Consider the following 13973-nt stretch of genomic DNA (forward strand, 5'->3'; position numbering starts at 1 on the left):
AGTTTCAAACTGGGAACCATTTGACATCTCAAGTTCGGGTTGAGAGAAACATTTTCAGAACCGAGACATAGGCTTCTTCCCCGTTCACAGTACCAAATTTTCCAGAATGTCACAAGACTGAAATCACCCTTGAAAGTTTCATTTCATGCAGTGAACGTGTTGCAAGGTCCCGTGCATGAATCTAAACGTCGTAGAGACACTCCAACTAATGGCTTTCAGCATTCACTCTCTCTTTCAAGAAGTTGGTTCAACATAAGTGTAAAACTGTGACTCCTTTTGGAATAGGAGCCAAGATCTTGTGGAACATTGACACACATCCGTTTCCCGACTGCCAAATTTCTGTGACTTGCAAACAAAGCATCGGTGTGAATTTCTTTCAAACATGTGTTTTCCAAAGTTGAGGTGTCTTAAAGTATTCATTGAAGAAAAGCACTCCTTTAGGAGAGATTACCATCCAAGTTGTCTTCTTTCATAGAACACTTCCAAAAGAAATCTTAATACCGGGTGATGTAAAATATCTACATTGGATGATGAACGTATGCTTCTGAATGTGCAAATGGGCTCGCTCCCATCCTTGAAAACCAATGTGTCCCCAGAAATGAAGCAGAGTGAAAACTCTCCCATGTCATATTCCTCCAAACAGGGAAGTTACAGAAGATGAATTTCACCTGACCTAACCCTGAAGAATGTTTCTCTGCACATAACAGACAACATTCCTGATAGATTTTGAATTAGCTGATGTTGACTCAGCTGGGATGGGTGATTCAATGTCACTTTGCAAGATTTGCCTTCAAAACATGGAGGAACATCTCAGGCCAAATTTGAAATCCCAGATTTTGCCATTAATTCCCAAGAAGGGAGTGTACCTCAGGTTGTTTGTTTCTGAAATGAAACACAGTTAAGCGTTTGTTTCAAGAAGACAAGAATTGCAAAGGGATTGCTAGCAGTATTCTTTGCTTCTTCCCTTGGATGCCTTCTGTTGACATGGCAAGTTCTGGAGGAGCTGGGGTACTGAAGCTGAACTTGTGATATGGAAATTCCAAGTACTCCCAGGCAGTAATTCAGTGTGCTGTGCTCAACCAAATTCGTGGATCACGTCATCTCACCTGGCTGCAGATTGTTTCCCAGGAATGGAAGGTTCTAAATGCTGTGGAACCCAGGGCGACCTATCAAGGAATTAGCCTCACAAGAATGTTTGTCTCGCTGTAACTGCATGCCAGCTAGAAGGCTTTTGAAGATGGCTGAAGTTGAGGAAGGAAATTCAGGATGCAGTGAATTCTTATGAAACATGAAGACAGGCTCTTACGCCAAAGGCAAAATCCTCACGTTTTAAAACTGCCAGAGGACTGAAACATTCCTCTTGTGCTTAGGTCCATGACGGGAACAGTTCTCCAAGCCTGGGTGAAGCTAAAACAGTTATCTTCATACTGTCCAAGGAGTCCTTCCAACGTGAGAAAATATGCTGGATTGAGACATTCAGTGGGGGGAACCTGCAGAATCACAGTGGGTTTCAATGCATGGCTTCACCAAAAAGCTAGATATTACGGGTCCTCAATCACACTATTTACATGATCCCAACAAGGCAAAAGCAGGCTTCACACATACCCTGTTTTGTCTAGTGGCAAGTACCTAAAAGCTGCATTTCACAGCCCCTCATTCTCAAGAGATATTCTGTCAACAAATTTTCCAACTTAGCAGGTGATTTTCCGAATGGCATATAAATAGGAGATGAAAGGAATGGACCCAATGTGAGTGTGTGAGAAAGCCTATCAGAGCATGGATACTGGATGTCTTCCCCAATACCAAATTTCTCTTATTCCCACAATGCAGAAAAAGGAAGTGTTTTCACATTTATTGTATTCCCAACAGGCGTCACCTCTGAAAGTTCGGTTTGACATTATAGAGATTGGAAGACCCGTTAAAACAATCCTCTTTGAACCTTGCTTAAAACGGTTTGTCACAACTGGGTCTGCTGAGGGTCTGCCACTGTATCTATAATGAGTTTCGTCCAAGGACCTTCAGGAAAGGAACACAGGCTTCTTTGGTAATACGTGGAACCTCAGTGCTCCCTTGAATCTGGGATGTTGTTTCATCTAATCCGTTCCATTCCTAGAGTGGAGTGATTGAAGTTTGGCAGAAGAAGCTGCGTAAACTGAGATCTTCTCCCAATTTTCTCACTTCTCTTTGCATGCTGTTACTGAACATTTTCAAGCTAGTTTTTAGGTGAAAACTCGAAACATCGTGGAGAGTAATTATGTCAGACCTGGTATATAGAGTTCTTTCCAAATCACAGAAACCGTTTTTCTCCATGATTTCAAGAGGCAATTATCATCCTCACTCATTTATTTTTGATAAGTGATCCTGTTGAAATATTCCATGCATGTAGACCAATGTAACAAACACAATCCTGCAATAGGAATGACTCAGTGGATGTCAAATATATAGAGCAGTTCAACTTTTGTGAAAGTTCTGATTCCTAGTGCATTAGGGGACAAGGTTTTGTGGAAAACTAAAAGAGATCTGTTTCATAAATGTCTAAATACACTGTCTTGCTAGGAATTGATGGGGCGAATATTCTTCAAACATGAGTTCTACTTATAGTGAATCGTTACAGGAATTATTGAACTGAAGTACAAATCGTTCAAGAGAGAGTACCCTCAAAGCTGAATTCTTTCTGCTATTCTTCCTATAGAAAACTTCATGAGAGCTGAAGTACATTACCTGATTTCGAGGAACTAAAAAGGCCTATAAGTTTGTGCAAAATGGCTCATTCCCGTCCCTGTATATCAATGTGTCCCATAAAAGGAAGTGCAGTGAACACTGGCCCATGTCATATTCCTCCAAATAGGGAAGTTTCTGAAGAAGAACTTTGCCTAAAGATCCACTGAAGATGGTATAATGCACCAAAAATTCAGCTTTCCTTACAACTTTCCTCACAGATTTCTCAGCGCTGCATTTGGCTGAGCTGAAATGCTCTTCTTAATAACACCTTCCCAGATGTACCTTCATAACATGCAGGCAACCTCATGCCATACATGGAAATCACGGTTTTTATTTTCATGAATTCCCAATAAAGGATTTTACATAGTCCCTTTCTTTCTCCTAAATAAACACATGACAAAAATATTTGTGTAGATATTATGGCTAAAATGACTATCTAAAGAGAATCCTTTACACATTTCTTTAAATTCACTCTGTGGAATGTGAGGATTAAGGAGAATCTGATGTATTAAGACTAACTTGAACAGAAACCTCTCAGATTACGGATGGACTGTTCTCTCTATTAGGCAAAACGCCTCTTTTTCAAATTCGAAGAAAAGTCAAATGAACATCTCCCCAAATGTAGTAAAGATTTTCAAGATTTTAAAATCTGAAGGTCACAGAGGCTCATATCTATTAGTCATTTTCACATGAAACTATATACGCTGTAAACTATGCATATGAGAATGATTTCAAAAAATGCTGAAGTGGAGGAAGGATTTCCAGTTTGTAGTGAAATCTGACAAAACTTGTTGAAAGGACAGTGTGCCATAAAGAGAAGCCACATATTCAAAAAGTGGCAGAAGACTTAAAGTTTCCTCAATTGTTTGAAGTTAAGGCGTGAAATGAAATCTGTGGGATCAGTGGAAAATGTAAGACAGGTGCATCAAACAAGAAGTGCTTTCTCCTGTCCACGGATTCCTTTCAGCAAGAGGACATTTGCTCGATCAACCTGTTCTGAGAGGTGAACATTGGGATTGCACTGGGGGCTTGAATGCATGGCCTCAGTCACATGTAAGACATAGGATTTTTTCTCAATACCTCAAAAGTGGTGATCCCAACAAGGCAGAAGGAAGTTTCCCACACAATCTTTCCTGTAGTAATTAAAACCAACAAGATGCATTGCACAGCACCTAGATACACCCTGTCTGCAATGTTTCCAACTTCGCGGTCTATTGTCTAAATTCAACCGAAGTAGAGATGAAGGGAGCTATCTCGCTGTGTGCGTGTGAGAAATCCTATCACATCTCGTAGTTATGCTTGCTTCCCAACAACAGAAATACACATTTATCACGACAGTGCAGTTGATGGATTTTTTCCACACTCCTTGTATTCACTAATTTGTGTAAAGTGTCAAGGTGTGGGTTGATGTGAGCGAAATTACAAGACCCATTCATATAATCTTCTTTGCACCTTCATTCGGATGCTTCCAGTAAGCAGTGTCAAGTGAGGGGCTGTGGCTTATCCAAAGAGGAGCTGGTGCCCAGGTCGTTAAGTGAAGGAACATAAAATAATTTCGGATATGTTGGAAATCAGTGCTCATGCAATATCGAGTGTATTTGCTGAACTATTTGCCATTGATTTGCAGGTTAAGATGAATAAGAATATTCGGAACAATAAGCTGGTTGGGAAGACATCTTCTCCAACTTCTGATACCGTTGTTGTCCTGTTCTCCAGGAACAGTTTCAAACTGGGAACCATTTGACATCTCAAGTTCGGGTTGAGAGAAACATTTTCAGAACCGAGACATAGGCTTCTTCCCCGTTCACAGTACCAAATTTTCCAGAATGTCACAAGACTGAAATCACCCTTGAAAGTTTCATTTCATGCAGTGAACGTGTTGCAAGGTCCCGTGCATGAATCTAAACGTCGTAGAGACACTCCAACTAATGGCTTTCAGCATTCACTCTCTCTTTCAAGAAGTTGGTTCAACATAAGTGTAAAACTGTGACTCCTTTTGGAATAGGAGCCAAGATCTTGTGGAACATTGACACACATCCGTTTCCCGACTGCCAAATTTCTGTGACTTGCAAACAAAGCATCGGTGTGAATTTCTTTCAAACATGTGTTTTCCAAAGTTGAGGTGTCTTAAAGTATTCATTGAAGAAAAGCACTCCTTTAGGAGAGATTACCATCCAAGTTGTCTTCTTTCATAGAACACTTCCAAAAGAAATCTTAATACCGGGTGATGTAAAATATCTACATTGGATGATGAACGTATGCTTCTGAATGTGCAAATGGGCTCGCTCCCATCCTTGAAAACCAATGTGTCCCCAGAAATGAAGCAGAGTGAAAACTCTCCCATGTCATATTCCTCCAAACAGGGAAGTTACAGAAGATGAATTTCACCTGACCTAACCCTGAAGAATGTTTCTCTGCACATAACAGACAACATTCCTGATAGATTTTGAATTAGCTGATGTTGACTCAGCTGGGATGGGTGATTCAATGTCACTTTGCAAGATTTGCCTTCAAAACATGGAGGAACATCTCAGGCCAAATTTGAAATCCCAGATTTTGCCATTAATTCCCAAGAAGGGAGTGTACCTCAGGTTGTTTGTTTCTGAAATGAAACACAGTTAAGCGTTTGTTTCAAGAAGACAAGAATTGCAAAGGGATTGCTAGCAGTATTCTTTGCTTCTTCCCTTGGATGCCTTCTGTTGACATGGCAAGTTCTGGAGGAGCTGGGGTACTGAAGCTGAACTTGTGATATGGAAATTCCAAGTACTCCCAGGCAGTAATTCAGTGTGCTGTGCTCAACCAAATTCGTGGATCACGTCATCTCACCTGGCTGCAGATTGTTTCCCAGGAATGGAAGGTTCTAAATGCTGTGGAACCCAGGGCGACCTATCAAGGAATTAGCCTCACAAGAATGTTTGTCTCGCTGTAACTGCATGCCAGCTAGAAGGCTTTTGAAGATGGCTGAAGTTGAGGAAGGAAATTCAGGATGCAGTGAATTCTTATGAAACATGAAGACAGGCTCTTACGCCAAAGGCAAAATCCTCACGTTTTAAAACTGCCAGAGGACTGAAACATTCCTCTTGTGCTTAGGTCCATGACGGGAACAGTTCTCCAAGCCTGGGTGAAGCTAAAACAGTTATCTTCATACTGTCCAAGGAGTCCTTCCAACGTGAGAAAATATGCTGGATTGAGACATTCAGTGGGGGGAACCTGCAGAATCACAGTGGGTTTCAATGCATGGCTTCACCAAAAAGCTAGATATTACGGGTCCTCAATCACACTATTTACATGATCCCAACAAGGCAAAAGCAGGCTTCACACATACCCTGTTTTGTCTAGTGGCAAGTACCTAAAAGCTGCATTTCACAGCCCCTCATTCTCAAGAGATATTCTGTCAACAAATTTTCCAACTTAGCAGGTGATTTTCCGAATGGCATATAAATAGGAGATGAAAGGAATGGACCCAATGTGAGTGTGTGAGAAAGCCTATCAGAGCATGGATACTGGATGTCTTCCCCAATACCAAATTTCTCTTATTCCCACAATGCAGAAAAAGGAAGTGTTTTCACATTTATTGTATTCCCAACAGGCGTCACCTCTGAAAGTTCGGTTTGACATTATAGAGATTGGAAGACCCGTTAAAACAATCCTCTTTGAACCTTGCTTAAAACGGTTTGTCACAACTGGGTCTGCTGAGGGTCTGCCACTGTATCTATAATGAGTTTCGTCCAAGGACCTTCAGGAAAGGAACACAGGCTTCTTTGGTAATACGTGGAACCTCAGTGCTCCCTTGAATCTGGGATGTTGTTTCATCTAATCCGTTCCATTCCTAGAGTGGAGTGATTGAAGTTTGGCAGAAGAAGCTGCGTAAACTGAGATCTTCTCCCAATTTTCTCACTTCTCTTTGCATGCTGTTACTGAACATTTTCAAGCTAGTTTTTAGGTGAAAACTCGAAACATCGTGGAGAGTAATTATGTCAGACCTGGTATATAGAGTTCTTTCCAAATCACAGAAACCGTTTTTCTCCATGATTTCAAGAGGCAATTATCATCCTCACTCATTTATTTTTGATAAGTGATCCTGTTGAAATATTCCATGCATGTAGACCAATGTAACAAACACAATCCTGCAATAGGAATGACTCAGTGGATGTCAAATATATAGAGCAGTTCAACTTTTGTGAAAGTTCTGATTCCTAGTGCATTAGGGGACAAGGTTTTGTGGAAAACTAAAAGAGATCTGTTTCATAAATGTCTAAATACACTGTCTTGCTAGGAATTGATGGGGCGAATATTCTTCAAACATGAGTTCTACTTATAGTGAATCGTTACAGGAATTATTGAACTGAAGTACAAATCGTTCAAGAGAGAGTACCCTCAAAGCTGAATTCTTTCTGCTATTCTTCCTATAGAAAACTTCATGAGAGCTGAAGTACATTACCTGATTTCGAGGAACTAAAAAGGCCTATAAGTTTGTGCAAAATGGCTCATTCCCGTCCCTGTATATCAATGTGTCCCATAAAAGGAAGTGCAGTGAACACTGGCCCATGTCATATTCCTCCAAATAGGGAAGTTTCTGAAGAAGAACTTTGCCTAAAGATCCACTGAAGATGGTATAATGCACCAAAAATTCAGCTTTCCTTACAACTTTCCTCACAGATTTCTCAGCGCTGCATTTGGCTGAGCTGAAATGCTCTTCTTAATAACACCTTCCCAGATGTACCTTCATAACATGCAGGCAACCTCATGCCATACATGGAAATCACGGTTTTTATTTTCATGAATTCCCAATAAAGGATTTTACATAGTCCCTTTCTTTCTCCTAAATAAACACATGACAAAAATATTTGTGTAGATATTATGGCTAAAATGACTATCTAAAGAGAATCCTTTACACATTTCTTTAAATTCACTCTGTGGAATGTGAGGATTAAGGAGAATCTGATGTATTAAGACTAACTTGAACAGAAACCTCTCAGATTACGGATGGACTGTTCTCTCTATTAGGCAAAACGCCTCTTTTTCAAATTCGAAGAAAAGTCAAATGAACATCTCCCCAAATGTAGTAAAGATTTTCAAGATTTTAAAATCTGAAGGTCACAGAGGCTCATATCTATTAGTCATTTTCACATGAAACTATATACGCTGTAAACTATGCATATGAGAATGATTTCAAAAAATGCTGAAGTGGAGGAAGGATTTCCAGTTTGTAGTGAAATCTGACAAAACTTGTTGAAAGGACAGTGTGCCATAAAGAGAAGCCACATATTCAAAAAGTGGCAGAAGACTTAAAGTTTCCTCAATTGTTTGAAGTTAAGGCGTGAAATGAAATCTGTGGGATCAGTGGAAAATGTAAGACAGGTGCATCAAACAAGAAGTGCTTTCTCCTGTCCACGGATTCCTTTCAGCAAGAGGACATTTGCTCGATCAACCTGTTCTGAGAGGTGAACATTGGGATTGCACTGGGGGCTTGAATGCATGGCCTCAGTCACATGTAAGACATAGGATTTTTTCTCAATACCTCAAAAGTGGTGATCCCAACAAGGCAGAAGGAAGTTTCCCACACAATCTTTCCTGTAGTAATTAAAACCAACAAGATGCATTGCACAGCACCTAGATACACCCTGTCTGCAATGTTTCCAACTTCGCGGTCTATTGTCTAAATTCAACCGAAGTAGAGATGAAGGGAGCTATCTCGCTGTGTGCGTGTGAGAAATCCTATCACATCTCGTAGTTATGCTTGCTTCCCAACAACAGAAATACACATTTATCACGACAGTGCAGTTGATGGATTTTTTCCACACTCCTTGTATTCACTAATTTGTGTAAAGTGTCAAGGTGTGGGTTGATGTGAGCGAAATTACAAGACCCATTCATATAATCTTCTTTGCACCTTCATTCGGATGCTTCCAGTAAGCAGTGTCAAGTGAGGGGCTGTGGCTTATCCAAAGAGGAGCTGGTGCCCAGGTCGTTAAGTGAAGGAACATAAAATAATTTCGGATATGTTGGAAATCAGTGCTCATGCAATATCGAGTGTATTTGCTGAACTATTTGCCATTGATTTGCAGGTTAAGATGAATAAGAATATTTGGAACAATAAGCTGGTTGGGAAGACATCTTCTCCAACTTCTGATACCGTTGTTGTCCTGTTCTCCAGGAACAGTTTCAAACTGGGAACCATTTGACATCTCAAGTTCGGGTTGAGAGAAACATTTTCAGAACCGAGACATAGGCTTCTTCCCCGTTCACAGTACCAAATTTTCCAGAATGTCACAAGACTGAAATCACCCTTGAAAGTTTCATTTCATGCAGTGAACGTGTTGCAAGGTCCCGTGCATGAATCTAAACGTCGTAGAGACACTCCAACTAATGGCTTTCAGCATTCACTCTCTCTTTCAAGAAGTTGGTTCAACATAAGTGTAAAACTGTGACTCCTTTTGGAATAGGAGACAAGATCTTGTGGAACATTGACACACATCCGTTTCCCGACTGCCAAATTTCTGTGACTTGCAAACAAAGCATCGGTGTGAATTTCTTTCAAACATGTGTTTTCCAAAGTTGAGGTGTCTTAAAGTATTCATTGAAGAAAAGCACTCATTTAGGAGAGATTACCATCCAAGTTGTCTTCTTTCATAGAACACTTCCAAAAGAAATCTTAATACCGGGTGATGTAAAATATCTACATTGGATGATGAACGTATGCTTCTGAATGTGCAAATGGGCTCGCTCCCATCCTTGAAAACCAATGTGTCCCCAGAAATGAAGCAGAGTGAAAACTCTCCCATGTCATATTCCTCCAAACAGGGAAGTTACAGAAGATGAATTTCACCTGACCTAACCCTGAAGAATGTTTCTCTGCACATAACAGACAACATTCCTGATAGATTTTGAATTAGCTGATGTTGACTCAGCTGGGATGGGTGATTCAATGTCACTTTGCAAGATTTGCCTTCAAAACATGGAGGAACATCTCAGGCCAAATTTGAAATCCCAGATTTTGCCATTAATTCCCAAGAAGGGAGTGTACCTCAGGTTGTTTGTTTCTGAAATGAAACACAGTTAAGCGTTTGTTTCAAGAAGACAAGAATTGCAAAGGGATTGCTAGCAGTATTCTTTGCTTCTTCCCTTGGATGCCTTCTGTTGACATGGCAAGTTCTGGAGGAGCTGGGGTACTGAAGCTGAACTTGTGATATGGAAATTCCAAGTACTCCCAGGCAGTAATTCAGTGTGCTGTGCTCAACCAAATTCGTGGATCACGTCATCTCACCTGGCTGCAGATTGTTTCCCAGGAATGGAAGGTTCTAAATGCTGTGGAACCCAGGGCGACCTATCAAGGAATTAGCCTCACAAGAATGTTTGTCTCGCTGTAACTGCATGCCAGCTAGAAGGCTTTTGAAGATGGCTGAAGTTGAGGAAGGAAATTCAGGATGCAGTGAATTCTTATGAAACATGAAGACAGGCTCTTACGCCAAAGGCAAAATCCTCACGTTTTAAAACTGCCAGAGGACTGAAACATTCCTCTTGTGCTTAGGTCCATGACGGGAACAGTTCTCCAAGCCTGGGTGAAGCTAAAACAGTTATCTTCATACTGTCCAAGGAGTCCTTCCAACGTGAGAAAATATGCTGGATTGAGACATTCAGTGGGGGGAACCTGCAGAATCACAGTGGGTTTCAATGCATGGCTTCACCAAAAAGCTAGATATTACGGGTCCTCAATCACACTATTTACATGATCCCAACAAGGCAAAAGGAGGCTTCACACATACCCTGTTTTGTCTAGTGACAAGTACCTAAAAGCTGCATTTCACAGCCCCTCATTCTCAAGAGATATTCTGTCAACAAATTTTCCAACTTAGCAGGTGATTTTCCGAATGGCATATAAATAGGAGATGAAAGGAATGGACCCAATGTGAGTGTGTGAGAAAGCCTATCAGAGCATGGATACTGGATGTCTTCCCCAATACCAAATTTCTCTTATTCCCACAATGCAGAAAAAGGAAGTGTTTTCACATTTATTGTATTCCCAACAGGCGTCACCTCTGAAAGTTCGGTTTGACATTATAGAAATTGGAAGACCCGTTAAAACAATCCTCTTTGAACCTTGCTTAAAACGGTTTGTCACAACTGGGTCTGCTGAGGGTCTGCCACTGTATCTATAATGAGTTTCGTCCAAGGACCTTCAGGAAAGGAACACAGGCTTCTTTGGTAATACGTGGAACCTCAGTGCTCCCTTGAATCTGGGATGTTGTTTCATCTAATCCGTTCCATTCCTAGAGTGGAGTGATTGAAGTTTGGCAGAAGAAGCTGCGTAAACTGAGATCTTCTCCCAATTTTCTCACTTCTCTTTGCATGCTGTTACTGAACATTTTCAAGCTAGTTTTTAGGTGAAAACTCGAAACATCGTGGAGAGTAATTATGTCAGACCTGGTATATAGAGTTCTTTCCAAATCACAGAAACCGTTTTTCTCCATGATTTCAAGAGGCAATTATCATCCTCACTCATTTCTTTTTGATAAGTGATCCTGTTGAAATATTCCATGCATGTAGACCAATGTAACAAACACAATCCTGCAATAGGAATGACTCAGTGGATGTCAAATATATAGAGCAGTTCAACTTTTGTGAAAGTTCTGATTCCTAGTGCATTAGGGGACAAGGTTTTGTGGAAAACTAAAGAGATCTGTTTCATAAATGTCTAAATACACTGTCTTGCTAGGAATTGATGGGGCGAATATTCTTCAAACATGAGTTCTACTTATAGTGAATCGTTACAGGAATTATTGAACTGAAGTACAAATCGTTCAAGAGAGAGTACCCTCAAAGCTGAATTCTTTCTGCTATTCTTCCTATAGAAAACTTCATGAGAGCTGAAGTACATTACCTGATTTCGAGGAACTAAAAAGGCCTATAAGTTTGTGCAAAATGGCTCATTCCCGTCCCTGTATATCAATGTGTCCCATAAAAGGAAGTGCAGTGAACACTGGCCCATGTCATATTCCTCCAAATAGGGAAGTTTCTGAAGAAGAACTTTGCCTAAAGATCCACTGAAGATGGTATAATGCACCAAAAATTCAGCTTTCCTTACAACTTTCCTCACAGATTTCTCAGCGCTGCATTTGGCTGAGCTGAAATGCTCTTCTTAATAACACCTTCCCAGATGTACCTTCATAACATGCAGGCAACCTCATGCCATACATGGAAATCACGGTTTTTATTTTCATGAATTCCCAATAAAGGATTTTACATAGTCCCTTTCTTTCTCCTAAATAAACACATGACAAAAATATTTGTGTAGATATTATGGCTAAAATGACTATCTAAAGAGAATCCTTTACACATTTCTTTAAATTCACTCTGTGGAATGTGAGGATTAAGGAGAATCTGATGTATTAAGACTAACTTGAACAGAAACCTCTCAGATTACGGATGGACTGTTCTCTCTATTAGGCAAAACGCCTCTTTTTCAAATTCGAAGAAAAGTCAAATGAACATCTCCCCAAATGTAGTAAAGATTTTCAAGATTTTAAAATCTGAAGGTCACAGAGGCTCATATCTATTAGTCATTTTCACATGAAACTATATACGCTGTAAACTATGCATATGAGAATGATTTTAAAAAATGCTGAAGTGGAGGAAGGATTTCCAGTTTGTAGTGAAATCTGACAAAACTTGTTGAAAGGACAGTGTGCCATAAAGAGAAGCCACATATTCAAAAAGTGGCAGAAGACTTAAAGTTTCCTCAATTGTTTGAAGTTAAGGCGTGAAATGAAATCTGTGGGATCAGTGGAAAATGTAAGACAGGTGCATCAAACAAGAAGTGCTTTCTCCTGTCCACGGATTCCTTTCAGCAAGAGGACATTTGCTCGATCAACCTGTTCTGAGAGGTGAACATTGGGATTGCACTGGGGGCGTGAATGCATGGCCTCAGTCACATGTAAGACATAGGATTTTTTCTCAATACCTCAAAAGTGGTGATCCCAACAAGGCAGAAGGAAGTTTCCCACACAATCTTTCCTGTAGTAATTAAAACCAACAAGATGCATTGCACAGCACCTAGATACACCCTGTCTGCAATGTTTCCAACTTCGCGGTCTATTGTCTAAATTCAACCGAAGTAGAGATGAAGGGAGCTATCTCGCTGTGTGCGTGTGAGAAATCCTATCACATCTCGTAGTTATGCTTGCTTCCCAACAACAGAAATACACATTTATCACGACAGTGCAGTTGATGGATTTTTTCCACACTCCTTGTATTCACTAATTTGTGTAAAGTGTCAAGGTGTGGGTTGATGTGAGCGAAATTACAAGACCCATTCATATAATCTTCTTTGCACCTTCATTCGGATGCTTCCAGTAAGCAGTGTCAAGTGAGGGGCTGTGGCTTATCCAAAGAGGAGCTGGTGCCCAGGTCGTTAAGTGAAGGAACATAAAATAATTTCGGATATGTTGGAAATCAGTGCTCATGCAATATCGAGTGTATTTGCTGAACTATTTGCCATTGATTTGCAGGTTAAGATGAATAAGAATATTCGGAACAATAAGCTGGTTGGGAAGACATCTTCTCCAACTTCTGATACCGTTGTTGTCCTGTTCTCCAGGAACAGTTTCAAACTGGGAACCATTTGACATCTCAAGTTCGGGTTGAGAGAAACATTTTCAGAACCGAGACATAGGCTTCTTCCCCGTTCACAGTACCAAATTTTCCAGAATGTCACAAGACTGAAATCACCCTTGAAAGTTTCATTTCATGCAGTGAACGTGTTGCAAGGTCCCGTGCATGAATCTAAACATCGTAGAGACACTCCAACTAATGGCTTTCAGCATTCACTCTCTCTTTCAAGAAGTTGGTTCAACATAAGTGTAAAACTGTGACTCCTTTTGGAATAGGAGCCAAGATCTTGTGGAACATTGACACACATCCGTTTCCCGACTGCCAAATTTCTGTGACTTGCAAACAAAGCATCGGTGTGAATTTCTTTCAAACATGTGTTTTCCAAAGTTGAGGTGTCTTAAAGTATTCATTGAAGAAAAGCACTCCTTTAGGAGAGATTACCATCCAAGTTGTCTTCTTTCATAGAACACTTCCAAAAGAAATCTTAATACCGGGTGATGTAAAATATCTACATTGGATGATGAACGTATGCTTCTGAATGTGCAAATGGGCTCGCTCCCATCCTTGAAAACCAATGTGTCCCCAGAAATGAAGCAGAGTGAAAACTCTCCCATGTCATATTCCTCCAAACAGGGAAGTTA

Source organism: Camelus ferus, chromosome 18 (genome assembly GCF_009834535.1).
Source record: "Camelus ferus isolate YT-003-E chromosome 18, BCGSAC_Cfer_1.0, whole genome shotgun sequence".
Classification (NCBI taxonomy): Eukaryota; Metazoa; Chordata; class Mammalia; order Artiodactyla; family Camelidae; genus Camelus; species Camelus ferus.